The 24,652-nt window shown below is 42.7% G+C and overlaps 1 non-coding gene across 1 annotated transcript; it reads left to right on the forward strand.

Moving 5' to 3' along the window:
• The first annotated feature begins 16,631 nt into the window (after positions 1-16,631).
• On the forward strand, positions 16,632-16,706 carry Trnat-ugu (transfer RNA threonine (anticodon UGU)). Its single transcript has one exon. It is a non-coding gene; the product is annotated as a tRNA-Thr (tRNA).
• The last annotated feature ends 7,946 nt before the right edge of the window (positions 16,707-24,652 follow it).

Here is a 24,652-nt window from a genome sequence, read left to right on the forward strand (position 1 = left end):
TTTACGACGTATCTGTGTATCAGCTTAGTGCTGACGGAGGATCTCACCCGTTGCACAGGGAACTCTCACAAGTGACGTCACGCTTTTGCCCCGCCCCTAGCATTTAGGCAACCCAAAGGTGAAAGGTCAATTTGCATATCGAACGTACTTCTCCTGCTCTTATCCAATGTATTGTCCATCATGAGTGGAATAAAGCAAACATGTCAAATGTTATGTGGACATGCGACTGCGCTAGTTTTCTGAGCAAATAAATTTTAAAATTGTGACTCGAAGCAGAAACAGAGGTCCAATGTGGCATTGCCAGTCACCAGAGTAGGTAACGCCTGGAGAGTGTGGTGTGGAACACAGACAGAGTGCACACTGCCACCTCATTAATTATTCTCCGTCTCTATTTGCGCAGAACCCATCACCCACATGCATACCACTACACGGGAAGCTGCAGAGCACTAAAACTGTAGAGTAAGACGGAGACTGGAATATATACAAAAAATAATTTAAGGACGTTCGGTGTAAGTCCTACTCTGAAACGGTGAGGGTGGCACCACTAATGGAAGAAAAAGAAGTGTGATGTTACCTTATAAGGCAAGTCTCACCACGATGCAAGCGAATTACTGTGAGTGCAGTTCGCTGCCCACAATATTCCATCTTAAAAAGGCATACTCCTGAGATAGCCTATTTGCTCTTGTTGACGTATAGTTGTAGCAACTCCTGGTTCGTAAGAAAAGGAATATTGCTACTACTACTCATTAATGCATCGGAATGTGCTAACTTCGTTAACTTGCTACCTACGTGAAGTTGCATATAGAGGGCAAAGCTGGATGAACTACAAGAGTAAATGTTCCCAGTTTCTTTCAAGGGAACGGCCGTGTTACATCTGAAAAACACTTGCGGGAAGCCGGTGCCGGATGGAACCACGAGGCAGAAGGGAACTAGAGATTTATTTTGGCTGCAACGTAGTGCACTCTAGAATCAGTTTCAGGCACTATTATTCAAGGGCCAAGCATGACATGAAGCCATTGCAGAAGAGTTTGTCTTTGATTGTTGTGCCCGTAGCGTGTTTTTCGAGTGCATATGGCAACATTAGTAACTCTTTATCTGCAAGGTAAGCGAAAATCTCTGCACCTAACCTCTCAGGTCGGGCGGAACGGACAGGTAGCGTACCATTTTTCCTAGTGTTTACTTTTTAGTATTCATATTTATTCTAACACTTCTAAGATACATTACTATTTTATCAAGTTTTTGATATTGTTGCTAGCGACAGTTCTTCTTTTTTCATAGGTGGTTATAAGGTACGAACGCAAAACTAATCATCAAATTTGATTTATAGGAAACATGAGAGAGGCAGTGACAGCTGATGTTAAAAACGAAATGAGACTTTAAAAAGCCAACATTCAGTTCAACATTACTTAAACAACTCTTCAGAAAGCAGTTCAGAATAGACTTCAAAATGAGACTTTACAAATTGGCAAGTCAAAGAAGAAAATTCTGTCGTGTTATCTGGAATGTGCAAGAGTTAAAGCTTATCGGTTATTTAAAAGATAGGGAAGGTGGATTTTTTGGATTGACAATGAAGGAGGTCAGAGCTTTAGCTTGACAGTTGGCAGAGAAACAACCTGAAGCACGCCTTTAATAAAGAAATGAACGTGGCGGGCGAAAAGTGGATGACTCAGTTTCTTTCGAGGCATCCGGACTTGAGCATTGGAAATCTGGAGGATACCTCTGGTGCAAGAGGCTTTAGCCTTACAAACGTTTCACAGTTTTTTGAGCTTCTGGTAGGAATTATTGATAAGTACAAGCTGTCTGCAGATCTCATTTATAACTGCGACGAGATTGGGGTTTCTGTCAATCCTAAGGGTTATTCGAAGACAATTGCTCCCTGCAGGAAAGCATTAAGTAGGCGTTCCTACATCATCAGAAAGGAGAGTAACAGAAGCAATATGTGTGTCAGATGCCGGTACCTACGTGCCTTTTCCCCAGGAAACGGATGCAGACGTAGTTATAGTTGGGTCTTCCTGCGGATGGTTGTGCAGAATGCCCTGAATCAGGCTGGTTCAAGAATTTTGTAGTGTTTTCCAGGTCAACCAAACAAATGTGTTGGTGGTGATGCCAGATAGCCACTCAGTGCACACAAGGGATCTCCATGTCACTGACGTGGCGAGACAACATGGTATGGTTGTGTTACGTCTTCCGCCCTATTCTCCTCATAGCCTGAGACCCGTTTATGTGTCCCTAATGAAGCCCCATAATTCATCCTATGAGGAAGAAGCTCAAAAGTGGTTCAAAACACACCCTGGAAAAGTTACCACGCTATGGAAAGTCGCATCTCCTTTTGGCTCAGCACTTCTAAATGCTGCGACCGTGAGATCTGCAGTCAAAGGGTTTGAGACAGTCAAAAGGTTTTAGGCTACAAGAAAATCGCCTGTTGACATGGATTTCTTCACTGACGCAGACTTCTTACCATCAGCGTCACAACGCCCATATAGTACTAGGGACAGAAAGTTGGCTGAAACCAGACGTAAACAGTAATGAAATCCTAAACTCAGATTGGAATGTATACCGCAGAGACAGGCTGGACAGCGAAGGGGGAGGTGTGTTTGTAGCGATAAGAAGTGCAATAGTATCGAAGGAAATTCACGGAGATCCGAATTGTGATATGATTTGGGTGAAGGTCACGGTTAAAGCAGACCCAGACATGGTAATTGGATGTCTCTATAGGCCCCCGGGCTCAGCAACTGTTGTGGCTGAGCACCTGAAGAATAATTTGGAAAATATTTCGAGTAGATTTCCCCACCATGTTATAGTTCTGGGTGGAGATTTTAATTTGCCGGATATAGACTGGGAGACTCAAAAGTTCATAACGGGTGGCAGGGAAAAAGAATCCAGTGATATTTTTTTAAGTGCTTTATCTGAAAACTACCTTGAGCAGTTAAACAGAGAACCGACTCGTGGCGATAACATATTAGACCTTCTGGTGACAAACAGACCCGAACTATTTGAATCAGTTAATGGAGAACAGGGAATCAGAGATCATAAAGCGGTTACTGCATTGACAATTTCAGCCGTAAATAGAAATATTAAAAAAGGTAGGAAGATTTTTCTGTTTAGCAATAGTGACAAAAAGCAGATTTCAGAGTACTTGATGGCTCAACACAAAAGTTTTGTCTCAAGTACAGATAGTGTTGAGGATCAGTGGACAAAGTTCAAAACCATCGTACAATGTGCGTTAGATGAGTATGTGCCAATGAAGTTCGTAAGAGATGGAAAAGAGCCACCGTGGTACAACAACCGAGTTAGAAGACTGCTGCGGAAGCAAAGGGAACTTCACAGCAAACATAAACATAGCCAAAGCCTTGCAGACAAACAAAAATTACGCGAAGCGAAATGTTGTGTGAGGAGGGCTATGCGAGAGGCGTTCAATGAATTCGAAAGTAAAGTTCTATGTACTGACTTGGCAGAAAATCCTAAGAAATTTTGGTCTTATGTCAAAGCGGTAGGTGGATCAAAACAAAATGTCCAGACACTCTGTGACCAAAATGGTACTGAAACAGAGGATGACAGACTAAAGGCCGAAATACTAAATGTCTTCTTCCAAAGCTGTTTCACAGAGGAAGACTACTCTGTAGTTCCTTCTCTAGATTGTCGCACAGAAAGATAGAGAAACAATTAAAATCGCTCAAAAGAGGAAAGGCTGCTGGACCTGATGGGATACCAGTTCGATTTTACACAGAGTACGCGAAGGAACTTCCCCCCCCCCCCCCCCCCTTTCTTGCAGCGGCGTACCGTAGGTCTCTAGAAGAGCGAAGCGTTCCAAAGGATTGGAAAAGGGCACAGGTCATCCCCGTTTTCAAGAAGGGACGTCGGACAGATGTGCAGAACTATAGACCTATATCTCTGACGTCGATCAGTTGTAGAATTTTGGAACACGTATTATGTTCGAGTATAATGACTTTTCTGGAGACTAGAAATCAACTCTGTAGGAATCAGTATGCGTTTCGAAAAAGACGGTCGTGTGAAACCCTGCTCGCGCTATTCGTCAACGAGACTCAGAGGGCCATAGACACGGGTTCGCAAGGCGTTTGACACAGTTCCCCACAGTCGTTTAATGAACAATTGTGTGATTGGATTGAGGAGTTCCTAGATAACAGAACGCAGCATGTCATTCTCAATGAAGAGAAGTCTTCCGAAGTAAGAGTGATTTCAGGTGTGCCGCCGGGGAGTGTCGTAGGACCGTTGTTATTCACAATATACATAAATGACCTGGTGGATGACATCGGAAGTTCACTGAGGCTTTTTGCAGATGATGCTGTGGTGTATCGGGAGGTTGCAACAATGAAAAATTGTACTGAAATGCAGGAGGATCTGCAGCGAATTGACGCATGGTGCAGGGAATGGCAATTGAATCTCAATGTAGACAAGTGTAATGTGCTGCGAATACTTAGAAAGATAGATCCCTTATCATTTAGCTACAAAATAGCAGGTCAGCAACTGGAAGCAGTTAATTCCATAAATTATCTGGGAGTACGCATTAGGAGTGATTTAAAATGGAATGATCATATAAAGTTGATCGTCGGTAAAGCAGAAGCCAGACTGAGATTCATTGGAAGAATCCTAAGGAAATGCAATCCGGAAACAAAGGAAGTAGGTTACAGTACGCTTGTTCGCCCACCGCTTGAATACTGCTCAACAGTGTGGGATCCGTACCAGATAGGGTTGATAGAAGATAGAGAGAAGATCCAACGGAGAGCAGCGCGCTTCGTTACAGAATCATTTAGTAATCGCGAAAGCGTTACGGAGATGATAGCTAAACTCCAGTGGAAAACTCTGCAGGAGAGACGCTCAGTAGCTCGGCACGGGCTTTTGTTAAAGTTTCGAGAACATACTTTCACCGAAGAGTCAAGCAGTATATTGCTCCCTCCTACGTATATCTCGCGAAAAGACCCTGAGGATAAAATCAGAGAGATTAGAGCCCACACAGAGGCATACCAACAATCCTTCTTTCCACGAACAGTACGAGACTGGAATAGAAGGGAGAACCGATAGAGGTACTCAAGGTACCCTCCGCTTGCGGAGTGTGGATGTAGATGTAGATGTAGCGTCAACTGATCGGCCTATGGAAGACAAGACGTCAGTCCCATCACCTTCGTCTGACACTGCCACAGAAGCAGCAATGACTCCTGTCTCTGATAATTTGCCGAAACAGACTACACCAGAAAACAGAAGTAGGTCTTTTGAAGAAGCAGCTTCCCCTTCAAGTTCAACATATCTCATGTTTCTCTACAACACATTGTTGACATTTCAAAAGTTGATGCGACAATAGGGAGAGCTACAAAAGGAAAGGAAGGTGTGCCGCGATTCTGACTTCGTCTCCCTGCAAGAGTGAACTTCAGGCATCTGCGGAAATTTCTAACAAACAAAAGCAGGAGCAGAACCAAAAGGCCAAAAAGAGACAGAAATTCATTTATGGGAAAAGGAACTGACTCTGAGTGTCTATACTGCAGCGATTTATATTCGAAGTCGACTGCAGGTTGGGTGGATTCCGTTTCGAGTTATAAATGGGCACCCAACTCTTGAGCACGAAATTACAGTGAAGACGATGAGACTGAACTCATCTGTGAATTTTATGCCCGAAATCACTAACATTCTGCCACTTGTAACCTCATATGCTTCTTGTGTATTCGTATATTTTGAGAAATATGTTAAACCTGTAAGGAAATTTAAGTTAGTAATAGCCCTTCACTATATTAAAGTTATAAATGTGATTCCGTCCTACCCCACGCCTAGGGGCACAACGTAAAAATTGTCAGCCTTTTTAAATTTTTTTCATTGTTTAAAGTATATGTTAAATGTCACGCTGAAATATTTTTAACTTCATCTTTGCTATGTTAATCGAACTGTGATCATTTTAATCTTAGCGTTAGAGTCCTGCCCCGGGTTCCCCTATATTTGTCGGTGCAGTCAAATCAGTATCTCTTGAAAGCCAATAAAAATCCGTAACTCTATGTTGCAATCACGTTGTCTCAACATAATATCGAGATGCGCAAATTTTATGACTAATATTACAATCTTTTCTTACTGAAAGTCGCTTTATATTGCAGATAACGCCTGCGGCACTTGTAACACTTTTATAGTTTTCAAATAAAAAGTCATGCCAACGGCCTTGCCGCAGTGGTAACACCGCAGTTAAGCACTGTCGGGCTGGGCTAGCACTTGGATGGGTGATCATCCGGTCTGCCGAGCGCTGTTGGCGAGCGGGGTGCACTCAGCCCTTGTGATGGAAACTGAGGAGCTACTTGATTGAGACGTATTGCCTCCGGTCTCCGAAACTGACATGCGGCCTGGAGAGCCGTGTGCTGACTACATGCTCCTCCATATCCGCATCCAGTGAAGCCTGGGGGCTGAGGATGACACGGCGGCCGGTCTTTACCGTTGGCTCCACCAGGGCCTGTGGACGGAGTTCAAATACAAAATCATAACTTGCTCATTGGATAACAAACTATGTGTCGACATCAGCGAACACCGAGAGCTACTGCTTAATGATCACCCCTTACCGCTTCTCACTTGCACACACAGGATGCAATTTGTTAGAGATTGGCCATCTCCGCCCAAGTTCGTACGTTAATTTGACTCATTTTTTCACCTTTTTAGTGAATAATACTGAAAATACGAGAGATTATTGTAATACGGTCATACTGGGTCGTTACTAAGTTATTTATTTACTATTGAAAACAGTCTTGATCAGGATTTATTTTTCAAGGTGACCGGTTTCGACCACTACTGTGGTCATCTTCAGACCATTGAGTAGGAAGCTCAATTGTCTGAAGATGAAACACAGTAGTGGTCGAAACCGGTCACCTTGATAAATAAATCGTGATCAAGACTGTTTTCAATAGTAAATATTTGTAAGACACTGATCACTGCCACTCCCATAATGTATTCAAAAGTAATTAAGTTATTTATTGATTATTAAAATTAAAAGTGCATCCAATTTTGTAAGGGATTTTGTGGCCTGCCTTAGCTCAATGATAACGCCGCCCACGCCTGAAAATTTGCCACACTCTGGATCGAAATGTCTTGACTATCTGTCGTAGTGGAGTGAGTAACCTAGCCATCTCTTCCGATACCTACGGTCGCAGGTTCGAATCCTGCATCGATGTGTGTGATGTCCTTAGGTTAGTTAGGTTTAAGTAGTTATAAGTTCTAGGGGACAAGTTAAGTCCCATATTGTTCACAGACACTTTTTTCTTCCGATACACACAGCTGTAGCAGTGAATCTAAGCCCACCTAGGGCCGAAAGGGATATGAGCTATTGGCGTCATTGGCCGGCAGGCCCCTTACGGTGCAGGTCTTATTACATTCGACGCCACACTGGGCGACCTGCGCTCCGGATGGGGATGAAATGATGATGAAGACAACACAACACCCAGTCCCTGAGCGCCCAAAACCCCGAGCCAGCCGGGAATCGAACCCGGGCCCCTTAGGACGACAGTCCGTCACGCTGACCATTCAGCTATCGGGGCGGACACCTAGGGTTAATTAGCCATGAACATTAAATGGTTTCTATCGAGTCCACTCAGTTGTCTTAGCTCTCTTAATTCCTTGGTAAGCAACTCAAGTTGCTCTGTTGCTAATCTGGATTACTTGCAGCTCGGCAGTAAGGTCTTAAGAGGGCAGCGTTGGCGACGCGGCGGCACCTGCTGCTGGAAATCGAAGGCGTGGGCCGACTCCCCGCGGGCCTCTCTCTTGCAACACGCCGGCTGTTATCCACGGTTCACTGCCGCTGCCTGCGGTGTGTGCTGCGTGCTTTCTCGCCATCACAGAGCAGCGTTCGCCTCTTGTCCACTAACCGGGATTATCACGTCCGAGCGAAACGCCGCTGCAACCTCTGATCACCGTCTATTCGAAAGTGATGCTTTTTAAACCGTATCTAATCTCCCTGTTTTAGTTGCCTCCCTCTTCGAATCTTCTCACTCCGGGTATACAATTATATATTTGAAGTGTTTCACTTATTAACTCTTATGTTCGTAGTCAATATCCCCTCTTCTTCTTTTTCTGTTCGTGACTCAGTTTCACTCTGTTACCTAAAAGGAAGTGCACCGTAGCCTACGAAATATTTAAACATTGCATCTTACGCTCCATGTTTAGCAGGAAATAGAAACTACACAAAGTCTCCAGAACACGTTGGTGTGGGCTCCAGTCCGAAGACTGGTTTGATACAGCTCTTGACGGAAATCAGGGGCGGATCCAAGATTTTGTTCGGTGGCGGGAGGGGGGGGGGGGGGATGGTTTGAAGTATTAAAAATGTTGCATCACAGAGGCACATCAAAATTTTATTGAGCGAATAAAGGTATTTTCTTAATCCTTTTGCTGTCTGCCATTTTATAGTTATGAGTGCTAAAAAGTAATACATTTTTATATAGTCATGCAACATTCTCTTTAAATCGCTCTAGATCACACTGTACTCAGTTTAGAAATCTGACAAAATACAACTTACCTGCATAATAAGTATGTAATTTGTTATGATATAGACGGATCTTTGTACTTCATCACTTTCAATTGTTCATGACACAACAAATAAAAAGTTTCTCTTCAAAAACATAAATTTGATTTTTCCCTATACCTAACATTACATTTCAGGAAGAATCACTGATGTCCATAAAATCAACATAATTTTCTGCGTAGAGCGACATAAGAAAAGTGTAATTATTATTACTTTTTAGAGAGGCAGTAAACATAATATGTGGAGAGTACATTACAGACTGTCCCAAGCATGCACTTCTGTGTTACATAACGTTAGTACCCAGTTTGAAATTTCAAGAAGAACATCATCGTAACTTCCTGAACTGCTCGTGTTTTCTTTAAAGCTCTCAGTAGTTGAACCACTCAGCTCATGAATTTTGTGGTCTAAGTCCTCTACCTGGGCTTGGATAAAATAAACACTGAAAACACTAGATTTAAAAAAAAACCACTAAAATATTGATATTGACAACACTACACAAATATATGAAATAACAGCATATAAACAAATATTACGGAGCACAATGTCAGCACGTAGCAGAATTCTCGGTCGTCAATATTATACTAAAATTATGCTCAAAATTCGATTACTACCGATTTACACACAGACTGAAATGTTGAGTATCAATACTCAGCATCGTTCTCGCTTCTCACGCCCGGGTTCCCGGGGTCGATTCCCGGCGGGGTCAGCGATTTTCTCTGCCTCGTGAAGGCTGGGTGTTGTGTGATGTCCTTAGGTTAGTTAGGTTTAAGTAGTTCTAACTTCTAGCGGACTGATGACCATAGATGTTAAGTCCCATAGTGCTCAGAGCCATTTGAACCATTTTTGAATACTCAGCATGCTAGCACCATCTAATGGCAAACTTTAAAAGCTAAATGAAACCAAACAGTATACCAACAAAGCGAAACCCTGGCAATGCTAGCATCAATATGGGATCATGATAGTGAGTCTGACATCCAGAGGGTTCATTTATTATCACAGTGCTTAAGATAACTGGAAAAATCTAAGTGATATATTGTCCAGTGACATTAATGTGACCATATGTCAGAAATCTGCGTAACCACCTCTTGCAGTACAGGTCCACTGCGAGATGTGCAGGAAGAGATCCAACTAGGTTCTGGAAGGCACCGACAAGGATATGGAGCAATGCTGACTCCAGTGCCGTGGTCAACAGCGCTTCGTTTCTCGGCAGAGGATCCATGGCGCAAACAGCCCAATCGGTATGGTCTCACAGATTCTCGACTGGGTTTAAATCCGGGGTGTTTGGTGGCCAGGGGAGTACGGTAAACTCGCCTGCCTGGTTAGCCGTGCAGTCTAACGCACGGCTTTCCGGATTGGGAAGGAGCGCCTGGTTCCCGGCACGAATCCGCCCAGCGGACTTGTGTCGACGTCCGGTGAGCCGGCCTGTCTGTGGACGGTTTTTAGGCGTTTTTCCATCTGCCTCGGCGAATGCGGGTTGGTTCCCCTTATTCCGCCTCAGCTACACTATGTCGGTGATTGCTGCGCAAACAAGTTCTCCACGTACGCGTACGCCACCATTACTCTACCACGCAAACATAGGGGTTACACTCGTCTGGTGTGAGGCGTTCCCTGGGGGGTCCACCGAGGGCCGAACCGCACAATAACCCTGAAAGATTGGCTCGGTGTGGGTCGGCGGAGGTGTGAAGTGGACTGCGATAGTCGACGTGGGGTTGTGGACCACTGCGGCTGTGGCGGGGACGGAACCTCTCCGTCGTTTCTAGGCCCCCAGTTAGCATACAATACAAGGTACTCTCAGTCTCTTGGAACTACGCACGTGCACTGTGTGACACGTTGCGTTGCCCTCCTGGTTGATACCACCGTGGCAAGGGAAAAAAATTGCATGTAGCGCTGGACATGGTCTCCAAGGATAGATAAATACTTGTGTTGATCGATTCTGCCTTTCAGAACGATGAGGTCACCCATTGAATGCCACGGAAACATTCCACAGACCATAATGCTCCCTCCTGTGTTTGCTTTCGGACTTTTCATGCCATACTCGCCAACGGCCATCTGTCCGATGGAGCATAAAATGTGATTCATCCGTAAAGGCCACATTCTGCCACTCACTGGACGCCCAGTTTGTGGTAGGGCAGTGCAAAATCGAGCCCTAGTCAGCACGGGTGTGTTAACCAGGCGTGTGCTGCGGAGGCCGGCACGTTGCAACGTTCACTGAACGGTCGCTGAAGAGATACTGTTGGTAGCCACTTGGTTCATCTGGACGGTCAGTTGCTCAACATTTGGAAGTCTGCTCACCCGTACAGATCTCTGAAGCCGTCGTTCACCCTTGTCATCTATAGTCCGTAGTGCCACGGATCTGGTTTTGGATAGTGCCATTTTGTCACCCACGGTATGCTTTAACCCCGGCGGCCGCTTCGGAAATGCTTCCACCCTTGTCCCAAAAGCCAATGATCGTGCCCTGCCGGCCGAAGTGGCCGTGCGGTTCTAGGCGCTGCAGTCTGGAACCGCTACAGTCGCAGGTTCGAATCCTGCCTCGGGCATGGATGTGTGTGATGTCCTTAGGTTAGTTAGGTTTAACTAGTTCTAAGTTCTAGGGGACTAATGACCTTAGAAGTTGAGTCCCATAGTGCTCAGAGCCATTTGAACCATTTTTTTTTTTTATCGTGCCCTTTTGGACGTCAGAGAAATCGCTACGTTTCCGCATTACGATAACGAGTGCACTGTTTTCCGTGTGCCCTGACACTCTTTGAATGCCCTCCACTGCCGCCTGGCTTCTGTGGATGGTTTAAATCTTCGCAAAATATTTATTATTGAGAGTTAGAGCAAATAGAGTCCTTAAAGCAAAACAGAAAGATACTTTTATAAATTTAAATTCACATGTTTTCCATTTTGTATTCATGAACTTTCATTAAAATTTTACCAAATGTTTATTGTGTATACAAATTTTATACCGATCGTAGAATACTGTACCACATTATTCAGTGTGACTACTCAATGTTTTTTCAATAAAAGCGAAACGCATCTGGTCAAAACCACCACTTTTATTTGCAGTTTCGCCTGGTGCTCTGTAATAATGAACTGATTAATCAAAGCATCTCCTGTGGAAACAACCAACAAAACTTGTAAAACACTTTAATTGCATACTGTTTATCCACCTTCCGACAAAAATCAGAAAGGACACCAAAATATGTTCGATACTACAGTAAAACCACAACGGAATAACAGCAGATTGCTCCAGTCGAACCGTTACATGAGGCGATGACCGCAAGAATAAAGACATAATTTACATGCTCCGCTATAGCCGCCACGACGAGCTATGTGGGTTAGTTTCTCACTCGCGCACTGGTGGCAGCTGAGGCGCCACATATCGATTAGCTGCTATGATAGGAATTAAGCACGATATAATGGCGTTCATGTTAAAATGAGGTGTTTATTTCCAGCAATGATGTTAAATTAAGCCTTTTGTACTCCTGTCTTCCTCAGTTTGGTGTAATATTACGGTATTACGGTATATTGATGATTTTTACTTTTTGGACCGTCTGATGCAGTATACATAGGCGTGACATGCAGGAATTTTAAAACAAGGTACAAAGAACATATCAGGTGTTGGAGGTACGAAACAAACAATTCCACAATTGCAGACCATTTAAAACACCATAACCACCATCCTACAAACGTGGAACAAGGAATAAGAATAATGATAATAAACAGCCGTGACAAATACTTTATAGAAATGCAAGAAAACTCCCACATTCAGAAAGCCATCGCTGGAAACAAACGTGTGATAAATGAGCAAACACACACCATTACGGACTCCCTACTACACTTAGTAAAAGAAATGATAAAATGAAAATTGTCCCTCTCACACAAGTAGGCACAATATACACGATGAGTCACTAACTATTGCCACCAAGAATAACTCCGAAAGTATGATAGGAGCTGAAAAGTTTGTGAGACAAAAGTTGCCTGGGACAACGAAGGTCAGTGAAGGTCACAAAGGTGGCATGAAAGTCCATTTACAGAAGCTTGTCGAAGTGATGACCATAGGTATCAATGCAATGCTGCAATCTTCTTATCATGGATTAAATGGTATCCCTCATCACGTCGGCACTTATCGAAGCACATGCTCTGACAATTCTATCTCACATATCTTCAGGTGTAGTCTGAACGCCTTTATAAACAATGTCTTTCACGAAACCCTACAAGAAAAAAATCCAGAGGCGTCAAGTCTGGCGTACGAGCCAGCCACGACACATCTCCTCCGCGTCCAGTCCAACTATTTGGGAATTGTCTCTGCAACTCATTTCTAGCCATCAGCGAAACATTTGCCAGACATCCATCTTGATAATACCACATTCTGTTCCTTGTTCCTAAAGGTATTTCTTCCAATAACAGACCTAATGTTTCTTTCAGGAATGTGATGTACTTCCTACCATTAAGAATTCCTTAGATGAAATAAGGGCCTATAATTCTGTCCTCCAGAATCCCACACCATACATTCACCGACCACGGTTTTTGAAAATTTGGAAATTTGTAGGAAGCTCCCATGGTACCAAACTGCTGAGGTCATCGGTCCCTAGACTTACACACTACTTAATCTAAGTTAAACTAATTTACGCTAGGGACAACACACACACCCATGCCCAAGGGAGGACTCGAACCTCCGACGGGGGCAGCCACTCGTTCTGTGACAAGGCGCCTAAGACCCCGCGGCTACCCAGCGCGGCTCGGTTTTTTAGCGTGCAACTTGCCGCAGCCAACATGGATTTTCAGTTGCACAATAATGCATGTTATGCAAATTAACATTTCCATGGTTCGTGAATGTAGCCTCGTCAGTAAATAAAATCAAATTAATATATGTGTCATCCCTCTGAATCTGAAGTTGAGCCCATCGGCAGAATACAATGCGACGGATACAATCCTTACCAGTTAATTCTTGGTGGAGACTAATACGGTAAGGATGATATTTATGTCAATACAGAAAACGATTAACACTACTCCGGCTCATGCCAGATTCTCTTGCGATTTGACGCGAACGAACACAAGGATGTCGAACCACAGTGGCGAAAGTATCAATTTCCGTTTCCTCGTTAGTAACTTTCCTTTGCCGGTTATGTTTCCGATACGATTAAGATCCAGTTGTTCTCATTTTATCATACACATATTTAAACGTGCGACGTGTAGGGTGAGTACGCTGAGGGTATCTAAGTCTCTAGCTCTCACAGAATTTGGTTGGCTTTCTCCGTAAATGAGAAGCATATCGACTTGTTCTTCGAAGGAGTACATCATTCCCAACGCTTGATTCGACGATACTAGTCTTACCGTTCCTATTATCGTCGTATAGCGAAACCATCGAATGGTGTTTACATGTCAATGGCACCTTAGATGCCACTTCGAACACGTTCTGCAAATGGACGTTCATGCCACCTTTGTGACCTTTGACCTTGAAAGACCTTACTGTAACACATCATTGGATTCGTCTCGATAGCCGCTATCAGAAAATAAGTACCAAACTACAGGGTGTTACAAAAAGGTACGGACAAGCTTTCAGGAAACATTCCCCACACACAAATATAGAAAAGATGTTATGTGGACATGTGTCCGGAAACGCTTAATTTCCATGTTAGAGCTCATTTTAGTTTCGTCCACCTACACTCAATGGAGCACGTTATTATGATTTCATACGGGATACTCTACCTGTGCTGCTACAACATGTGCCTTTACAACTGCGACACAACATGTGATTCATGCACGATGGAGCTCCTGCACATTTCAGTCGAAGTGTTCGTACGCTTATCAACAACAGATTCGGTGACCGATGGATTGGTAGAGGCGGACCAATTCCATGGCCTCCACGCTCTCCTGTCCTCAACCCTCTTGACTTTCATTTATGGGGGCATTTGAAAGCTCTTGTCTACGCAACCCCGGTACCAAATGTAGAGACTCTTCGTGCTCGTATTGTGGACGGCTGTGATACAATACGCCATTCTCCAGGGCTGCATGAGCGCATCAGGGATTGCATGAGACGGAGGGTGGATGCATGTATCCTCGCTAACGGAGGACATTTTAAACATTTCCTGTAACAAAGTGTTTGAAGTCACGCTGGTACGTTCTGTTGCTGTGTGTTTCCATTCCATGATTAATGTGATTTGAAGAGAAGTAATAAAATGAGCTCTATCATGGAAAGTAAGCGTTTCCGGACACATCTCCACATAACATATTTTCTTTCTTTGTGTGTGAGGAATGTTTCCTGAATGTTTGGCAGTACCTTTTTGTAACACCCTGTATAGCATCCCTTTTTTAAAAAAAACAAAGTTGACCTTCATATCTCTGACGCGACCCCACGTAGCAACAAAAAACCAACGTCATATTATGGCCCCCGTTGTCCCATGCAACATTTGTCCCACAAACTTTTCAGCTACTATCAAACTTTCGGAGCTATTATTCTGGGTGGCAATAGTTAGTGACTCACTATATATATATATATATATATATATATATATATATATATATATATATATATATATACGTTCCTTCACCTTCTGGACGCACACACTAAAAAACTAAACAAAATAAATATTGTTTCACATCTAACCCCCCCCCCCCCCACACACACACACACACACACACATCCATACACATACAGATACACACGCATGCATAGACAAACAGATCACATATACTTCAAAAATTAGACTCAGACGTTGGAATAACATTCGATCTTTGGCAATAACATCCGACAGCCGGCAACACAAACCAAAACATTGCGTCAAAACAAGTGTTCAGTTCGTAGTACTGTGAAATGTGGAAAAAAAACCTAAGTGGTAATTATAAGAAGAGGAACGGCACCAAAAATGGAACAGAAATATAATATGCAGACAACCGTCCACGCAACCTGTAAGTAGAAACCAACCACCAGAACTGTTTATAACCAATAGGTTCATTGCCTCAAAATGTAAACTGAAAATTTGCATATATTCCAGGCCACTGAAGACGCCTTGCAGAGAATAAAGGCGAAACGCGTATGGCAGGAAAATAGTGTTTCATTCAGTTGTAGTCAGTCGGACCAAAAAGTAAAAATTATCAATATACCGCAAAGTTAATTTAAGCTTGTTGTGACACTGATAATAACTCATTTGATTACTGATAATGTCAGCAGCGGAAGATGCTCTGAAGTCTGCGGAATTTTAAATGAAAATGTATAGTGAATTTGAAATAAAAAATATATGGTTGAAGCATTTAAGTCTGTAATTAGGAAAAATCGTAATTTTGTACAACATATGAAATTAAATTAAGTCTAGTATAACACAATAAAAGTTACATTGTTATGGTGTGCAGCAGTCAAAATCACGAAGACTACAGACTTTTACTGATACGTGTCGAGGTGAACTATGGGCTGAGCAACAAGTCGATGGGGCAGACCACAGGCACCTGCATTAGAGGCGGCCGTGGACGAAGTATACTGCCGTGATCCTTATTTATCCGTCACGTATGCAAATACTCCCTCGGCAGATGAGCGGCGATCGTAAGAGCTTGTCACGTCAGTAAGCTATGTCATCATGTTACCCTCCTTTTTTGGGAGAGTGGGGAACAATACGTCTCTGTCTCGGGGTGGAGGGGGGGGGGGAGGCTACTGCAGTACTGCAGCACCCCTCTTGATACACCGCCGACGATAATCTATAGTGTGCAAGCCTCTTCGTCTCTGCATAACTACTGCAGCCCACATCCATTTCAACCACTGAAGTCAAGCCTTGACCTCCCTCTCTAATTTTTACCTCATGTACTCCCTCCGTCTGAAATTCATGATCTCTCAAACCAAATGGCTGTGTCCTGTTATGGGATTCCTTCTTTTAGTGAAAATGCACCATACATTTCTCATTTTCTTCAGTTCGATTCATTACTTCCTCGTCAGTGCAAGTTAAAATATGGCTTCCCGGACAGTGACCCTCTTGTGCAAATGCACACACTATGCCCGAACTCGTACGGGACTTGGTAGATTAATCTGCCACGAGTAATGAGTATGATGGGCAAACATCTCTTAGGCGCACTACGAATGTAGTGGTGTGGACATGTTGGGAATGTGGGTCTCACGGGGAGCGTGCAAGGGATAATTCCCTGCAGTCGAGCTATCCTCTGTGCCCTCGGTGGCTCAGATGGATAGAGCGTCTGCCATGTAAGCAGGACACCCCGGGTTCGAGTCCCGGTCGGGGCACACATCTTCAACATCTCCCTAATGAAGTACATCGACGCCTGTTTGCAGCTAGGATGTCCATTTAATTATCGTTTATTTCTAGCAATGCTGCGTGGTCATCTACGGTAACTGTTCTTGCGGGAACATATACTATCGTCGTGTATAACTGAAAGTTTTTATTTTTTCTCCTGGAACCTTAATTGTTTTCTCTCGTAACTTGCTCAGTGTACAGATTCAGTAATATCAGGTGTAGGCTACAACCCTGTCACGCTTTTTTCTCAGCCCCCGTTTCCCGCGCATGTCCTTCGACTCTCTTACCTACAGTCTGACTTCTGTAATACGTTTTAAACAGCCTTTAGCTCTCTATGTGTTACCCCTTCAGAATGTCAAAGAGTGTACATTGTCAAACGCTTTCTCCAAATGTACAAATGCTATAAACGTAGGATTGCTTTTCTTCAACTTTTCCTCTAAGACAGGTCACAGAGACGGTATTTCCGTTTTCGTCCGGAATGCAAATTGATCTTTCTCTAGGTCGGCTTCTGTCAGTCTTTTTATCAGTCTTTCTATTTTTCTCCAAATAATTCCTTTTAGTATTTTGCAACTATGACTTATTGAACTGATGGATCGGTGTTATCTGCACTTGTCAGCATCAGCCATATTTATTTCTGGGTGTATGACACCTGTCTCATTTGCCTTTTCCAACAGGGGAAATAATTTTGCTTTTGGATGTTTTCCCAAGGATCATATTGATTCTGACGGAATGCTGTTTTCCAGGCGCTTTGTTTCGAACTGCGCCTTTCACGCATCTGTGAACTTTTCTTGCTGTATCGTGCGCCTTGTCTCATCTTCATCCCTTTTCTTTTTGCTTCTTCAAATTTATTTCCTTTATACAGCCTCTTGCTTTAAATTCCATCCACCTTTCAACCTTCCTTCCTTATTTGCCCTGTGATCTTTTACAATTAATAATGGTGTTTTTCTTTTCTATAAACATCTCTTTACTTTTCCTATCTATCTTTTTCATTGTCATGCATGCTTCTATAGCTTTACGTTTCTCCTCCAGTTAATTCTGCTTTCCCTCGCACCTTCTTTCAGTATCATTTTTTCAACATCTGTATCGACTTTTGCCTGCTTTATTTACCGAATTTTTATGATACCTTCTGTTGTCAATTAAATTCAATATCTTACGTGTTATTCAAGAATTGCTATCGGGTCTTTATTTATGGCTAGTTGCCTCTCCGTTTCTTTCACCGTTTGACCCCTCAAAGCTACCCATTCTTCTTGTGTTGTATTCATTTCCTCTGTTTCAGTGAGTCGTTTCCCAAAGTTTCCTCTGAAGCTTTCAAAAGCCTCTAATTCTTTCAGCTTATCCAGGTTCCACTACCTTAATTCCATATCGTTCTACAATTTTTTTCAATTTTAACCTACACTTCATAACCAATAAATTATGGTGAGTGTCCACATCCCTAAAAATGTCTTCTAGTTTAAAATCTAGTTTCGAAATCTCCATCTTACCACTATATAATCAGTGTGAAAGCTTCTGTTGTCTCCAGGCCTCTTCTACATATCCAGCTTCCTTTCATGATTCCTGAACGTAAGTTTGGCAATGATTAAATTGTGGTCCGTGCAATTTTCTACAAGGCGCGTTCCCATTTCGTTCCATTTCTCCAGGCCATGTTCAACTATTTTGTTCTTCCCTTCCTTTTTCTACTACTTAATTGCATCCCCCATCACTATTACAGTATTTGAATAATTTTTCTTATCTCATACCACATTTTTGAATCTCTTCATCATCTGCGGCGCTACTAGGCATGCTGGTGAACCACTGTCGAGGGGCTTTGCTGTGTGTCTATCTTCGTAGCGATACTAAAGATGTGAATATTTTCTTTTATCTCATCGTACATTGATTCAATCTCTTCATCATCTGCAGAGTTACTAGGCGTATAAAACTGTACTGCTGTGATGGATATCTGCTACGTATCTGTCTTGGGTGCGATAAAGCATTCATTGTGCTCTTCAGAGTAGATTACCCACATTCCATTTTTTCGCTATTAGACCTACTCCTGCAATACTCCTTATGGATTATGTGTTGTTAATCCTGTACTCACCTTACCAGAAATCCTGTTATTTCTGCCACACCACTTCCCGAACGCCCACTATAACTAACTTCAGTCCATCCATTTTCCGTTTTAAATTCCCTAACCTACGCACCCGCTTAAGTGAACTAACAATCCACACTCTGACTCGTAGTCTGCTAGACTTGCTTTCCTCGTGACAATCTGTTCCTGAGTAATCCTCGCCCAGCGACCCAAGTGAGGGACTGCTTTATATCTGGAATATTTTGCATAAGAGGATGGCACCAACAGGAAACATAACAGCTTTAGTTTCCCCTTGTTTTCAGCTCTTAGGTGTATCAGCATAATAAGGCAATGTTGACTAATGTTTGAAGGCCACATCAGTCAATCATCCAGACTGTTGCCCCTGATAGTATTGGAAAGGCTACTGCCCTTCTTCAGGATCCATAAGTTAGTTTGGCCTCTCCATAGATACCTCCCCAATGTGGTTGCACCCACATTACATTTGTCTATATCGACAAGGCACGCAATCCAGTCCATCGCGGCAAGATCCAATGTTCGTGAGGGGCTCTACTTAATACCTCAAAGCTCAAGGGAATGATATTCAAAATTCAAAACCTAACAAAAAATGATCAGTTTCTGAACAGACTCATTCTTCATTTGCATCTCTTTCTTCTACAGACATCCTTTTTTTCTCTGCGCAAGTAATTTGATTTTTAGCAAATATAGTGCTTTGTACTAAAAATTAAATATGCTTTCTTCCATTATGTCTGAGGTAGCAAAATTGAAAACGGAAGTTTGCGTCGTAGATCTTGTCTTGTGAAATTCTAACGAGTTATCACGTTCAGTTCCATTTTCAAAGCTACTCTTTCAAGAACTCTTCTTATTTTTGTTCTTGTCTTAAACGGCTACTGGGACATACTGAGCCTTTTGTGAAATTAATAATACCAGTATCTTCTTTCTTACGTATCACTTGCCATATGGTACCAGAAAGATTTAAAAACCTTAGTTTTGTGAAGTTTATTCGACTGGTAGCGTGAAAACTAGGCATTATCTATATCAAAAACCAAGAAAAATTTATAGAAAATCGAATAAAAAAGCACGATATATCAGGGAAATGTATCAGTATTTTAGATGTATCGACAGTGTAATATCGATGAATAAACATCGATTTATTACTTATAAATATCAATATTTCCGGTATACCGTTACCATACAGGCCTATCCAGGGGTTAGTTCAGTGGTAAGACACTGGACTTGCATTCTGGAGAGTGAAGGTTCAAATCTCCGTCCGGCTATTCAGTTTTAGGTTTTCTGTGATTTCCATGAATAGCTTAAGGCAAATGTGTGAATGGTTCCTTTGAAAGAGAACAGCACATTTTCTTTCCTATCATTCCCCATCCTGAGCTTGTGCTCTGTCCGTAACCACCACATTGTCGACGGGACATCAGACTCTTCTTCCAGCCGGCCGTGGTGGCCGAGCGGTTCTAGGCACTACAGTCTGGAACAGCGCGACCGCTACGGTCGCAGGTTCGAATCCTGCCTTGGGCATGGCTATGGTGTGGGGTCCGAGTGGTGAATGGTAAAATGGAGAAGGGGGAGGGGGGGAATCCTGTACCTTATTTCGAGTGTATAAGTAATATGCCTTCTAATATTACAGGTAATTCTAAAATATTTCGGTTTGCTTGGTAGTAAAGGATGTTGTGTGCAACGTTGACCGTGTTGAAAATAGTGCCGTTCAAGACGAAAGTTTATGGCTTGTAGAAAATAAATTACCGCTAAATCACAGTAAGACAAAGTTTTTACAGTTTCTAACCCACAATTCACCAAAACCTGACCTTCTCATTACACAGAATGGGCATATGATTAGTGAGGCTGAACTGCTGAAGTTTCTAGGTGTTCAGGTAGATAATAAACTGTCGTGGGAAGCCCATATTCAGGTTCTTGTTCAAAGACTTAATACTGCCATTTTTGCTTTTAAAACAGTATCTCAAATAAGTGACAGCTCGACACGAAAAGTAGTCTACTTCGCTTATTTTCATTGGCTTTTCACGTATGCTATTATATTTTTGGGTAACTCTTCCCATACTCAAAGGGTATTTTTGGCTCAGAAACGGGCGGTTGAGGTAACACCTGGCGCCAGTTCGCGAACCTCTTGTCGAATCCTGTTCCTGGATATTCTGACTTTGGCCTCTCAGTATGTATAGTGTTGACAATATCAGCTTATTCCCAAGAAATAGCAGCTTACACTCAGTTAATACTAGGCCGAAATATAATCTACATTCTGATTGCACCTCTTCGACTCTAGTGAAGAAAGGCGTGCAAAATTTGCTGCATACATTTTCAATAGGCTACCACAAGAATTCAAATATATTTTGCTTTGTTTGATCGTTTTTTGTTCTGTTTTAGAGTAACTTCCATTACAACACATCACAACGACGTATTCAGTGTCTGAAATGACGGATATGCACAACATTTTACGGCCTAGCAGATGGCATGCGGACACAGCACCTCAGGTTTATGCTGATCGTTACCCTGGAGGGCAGTTACCTTGTGCGAGAACGGTTTTACGACTCCACCAACGCTTGCGACAGACAGACACTCATCTGAGACGAGAGGTGCAGATGGTGGGAGACCATGCGATGTGCAAACGCCACGGCCTGAACAACGGGTCCTTCGAACTGTGGATGAACTAGCACAAGCAGAACACAGGGAAGGGAAGGCGTTAATCGCATGACGGTCTGGAACATTCTGCAAGAAAACCCTCTGTACCCGTATCACCCTCAACGGATATAAGAATTAAATGAGGCAGAGTTTCAGACAACACTTGAGGCATTGAGATCAGAAACGGGACTTTTCATCGTTTTTGGGGTATATGAGTTATTACTGTAGTTGGTATTTTCACACGATTCAGCATCTGTTGGTTCTAAATTGGGACTTGTTCAGTATATTTTTCCCTTTCAGAACCAGTGTTGAAATTACGTTTCGTGAAGAAAGAGGACTTGTCACAAAGACAAGTCCCTATATAGCACGAAAGAACGTGAAACGTGAGGGCAGCACTGTAATGGTTTGCAGTAATCTGCTGTGATATTTTAAAACGGCTTCGGTGATGGAACCGTCACACGAGTCCGAAGACGATTTAAGTGAATTTAGAAGGAAGAAAAGACGCCCCGAATTGTGGAAGTGGAATGTGATTAAACAAAAGAAGGTCAAGGGCACGTTGTGAAAAACTTGTACAAGGAGAAGAGGTGGGAAAATCAGAAATGATCACATTCGATTTCATGCAGAACGTGCCTGTTCCACACGTACCAATAAGTGATATGTTCTATTCGCGGCAGCCACGGGTATTTATTTTTGGTATTCATAGATTTTCTGATAACAAAGCTTTTATTTATATGTTTGATGAAGTAACCGCTAAGAAGGGCCCTAACGCAGTGATTCCTCTCCTTATGGATTTCATAACTAAACATTTGGCCTCTAGTGTGAAAATGTTGTTGCATTGTCAGATGCCTGTACAGGACAGAATAAGAATAGCACAATGGTTCAATTTTGGTACACTTTAGTTCATAATGGTAGATTTTGCAACGTTCTCCACATGTTCCAAACCCGTGGGTATTCCTACAATGCCTGTGATAGGGACTTTACAAGTCTGGAATTACGGAAAAGGAAACAGGACAGGGTATATACTCCCCACTAGTGGTTCACAATCTACAGAAAGCAAGGAAACGAATGTATATTGAACTATGCACACAAGACGCATTTCGTGACTATCAGAAACATCTAGATTAATTTTTTAAGAAATCTGTAACTGTGAAAGGAGAAAAATGAGCTGTTACACGTTACAAACAAGTTGAGTACACTGACCTGTCAAAATACGTTTCTCTTTCACCCAATAGCAGTGGAGGGGTGAAATATGATTTTCTTCTGGTTAAGGCTGGGACAGTCCCTCATTTCCATAATGTGCCGAGAGCATACATGGACGTCATTCCACTGAAACCCGAGAAACTGAACGATATTGCACGCATGATTGACGTTATCCCTTTGCAGTTTCGTGCGTATTTTGATAGCCTTCTAAAGCAATGCAACATTAATAAACTGACTGGTGGAGAGGACGCTAATGCATCTGGAAGTGAAGTTTGGGACAGCGACCAAGAGTGACAAATTTCTGAACATATATCTCTGTCAATATAAAAAGGGTTGTTTAATAAGTAAAACATGTGGAATTAACTCTCCCATGTTACATGTGTATGACCATGTTGAAATGATTAAAATTAATATTTTGCTAGTAGATGTGGTATTTTGTTTCGTTATCCAACATTTCAGTACAATGACTGTTGCTTAAATCAAAAAGGTAATATGTCAGTCATTTTGTATTACTATTTTCTATTAGTTGCCTTCATCCTATGATTACAGATTATTGGTGTAACATTGCATTCTTCCTCACGAGTCTGTGGGACTAACTATAAGGTTTGGAAATAATGCTATTCAGAGCTATACAGTTTTCTCAAAACATCAACTGAGTGACATATCCCCTTTTTGATCTCAGCTCCTTAATTACTTTCTATTGACGAGTGTTAGAGCAGCGTGCTGTGGGTCTGTGGTTCCTAGCATGTACCTTAATCAGTTATGAGTCTGGTTTTTCTAGTGATGGGATCTTCAGTTATCAAACAGTGACTTCTGGGCTTCAAGAAACATGGCAAGACGGACACCTGTTGTGGACTGTGGGCTTCCACTTTGATGAAAATTTTGCTGCCGCTGAAAAACACCAATAAAGATTTCCTGGAAGGACGGATGCGGGGGCTCTATGGCCCACAATGAAAGTATCACTGAATAGGGAATAGTAAAATACATTACTCAGCTTTGGTAACACTGGTTACGGCAACTGTAGAGTGTAGGCTTAGCCTATCTGTCCTGCATTGACTTCAATTCCAGGAACACTAACTAAATAATGTTGTCTGAACTATAGTCGGTAGAAAACTAATCTTCTGTCTTGATGTCCTACTCGAAGAACGGTTCCAATCTAACAGTACTCAGTTATATCACTAGACAGACGTTCTCTGCACATGCACGATAATTCTGTCCACTGTTCGGTTTCTACTGAAGATTGATTACCCCTATCTATCTATCGGCCACTATTTCTATCTCACTCGACAACCTGAAGACTTGAAGACACGACGAACAGTCTGCAGTAACTCCCTAGTAATACTCGGACTGACTTGCAACTGACTAATTCTGCTCAAGCTCGGTTACTTTAGCGCGCGTCTCCCTTCTTGGTGGCCCTGCCACTCCACGGGACTAGATTCTCGCGGGCTGCGTGATTGGTCTGGTACCAACTGTCGCAACTTCTCCTTGTATGTTACCACAGTACGCCACAACATCTATAGAGGTTCAGCCTCAACGTGTGGGGTATAATAATTCATTATTAGATTAGATGTACCTTTCGTTCCAATTGATCCACAGTGAGGAGATTCTCCAGGATGCAGAACACGTCAGAAAAAAAGAATACACAGTCTAAACCTACATCTACATCGATACTCCATAATCCACCTTATGGCGCGTGGCGGAGGGTACCCTGTACCACTAATAGTCATTTCATTTCCCGTCCCACTCACAAACAGAACGAGGGAAAAACGACTATCTATACGCCTTCGTATGAGCCCTAATTTCTCGCAGGCCGGAGTGACCGAGCGGTTCTAGGCGCTTCAGTCCGGAACCGCGTGACCGCTACGGTCGCAGGTTCGAATCCTGCCTCGGTCATGGATGTGTGTGATGTCCTTAGGTCAGTTAGGTTTAAGTACTTCTAAGTTATAGGGGACTGATGACCTCAGAAGTTAAGTCCCATAGTGCTCAGGGCCATTTTGTTAACCTAATTTCTTGTATGTTATCTTATTGGTT

The sequence above is a fragment of the Schistocerca gregaria genome, chromosome X (assembly GCF_023897955.1).
Source record: "Schistocerca gregaria isolate iqSchGreg1 chromosome X, iqSchGreg1.2, whole genome shotgun sequence".
NCBI classification, from domain to species: domain Eukaryota; kingdom Metazoa; phylum Arthropoda; class Insecta; order Orthoptera; family Acrididae; genus Schistocerca; species Schistocerca gregaria.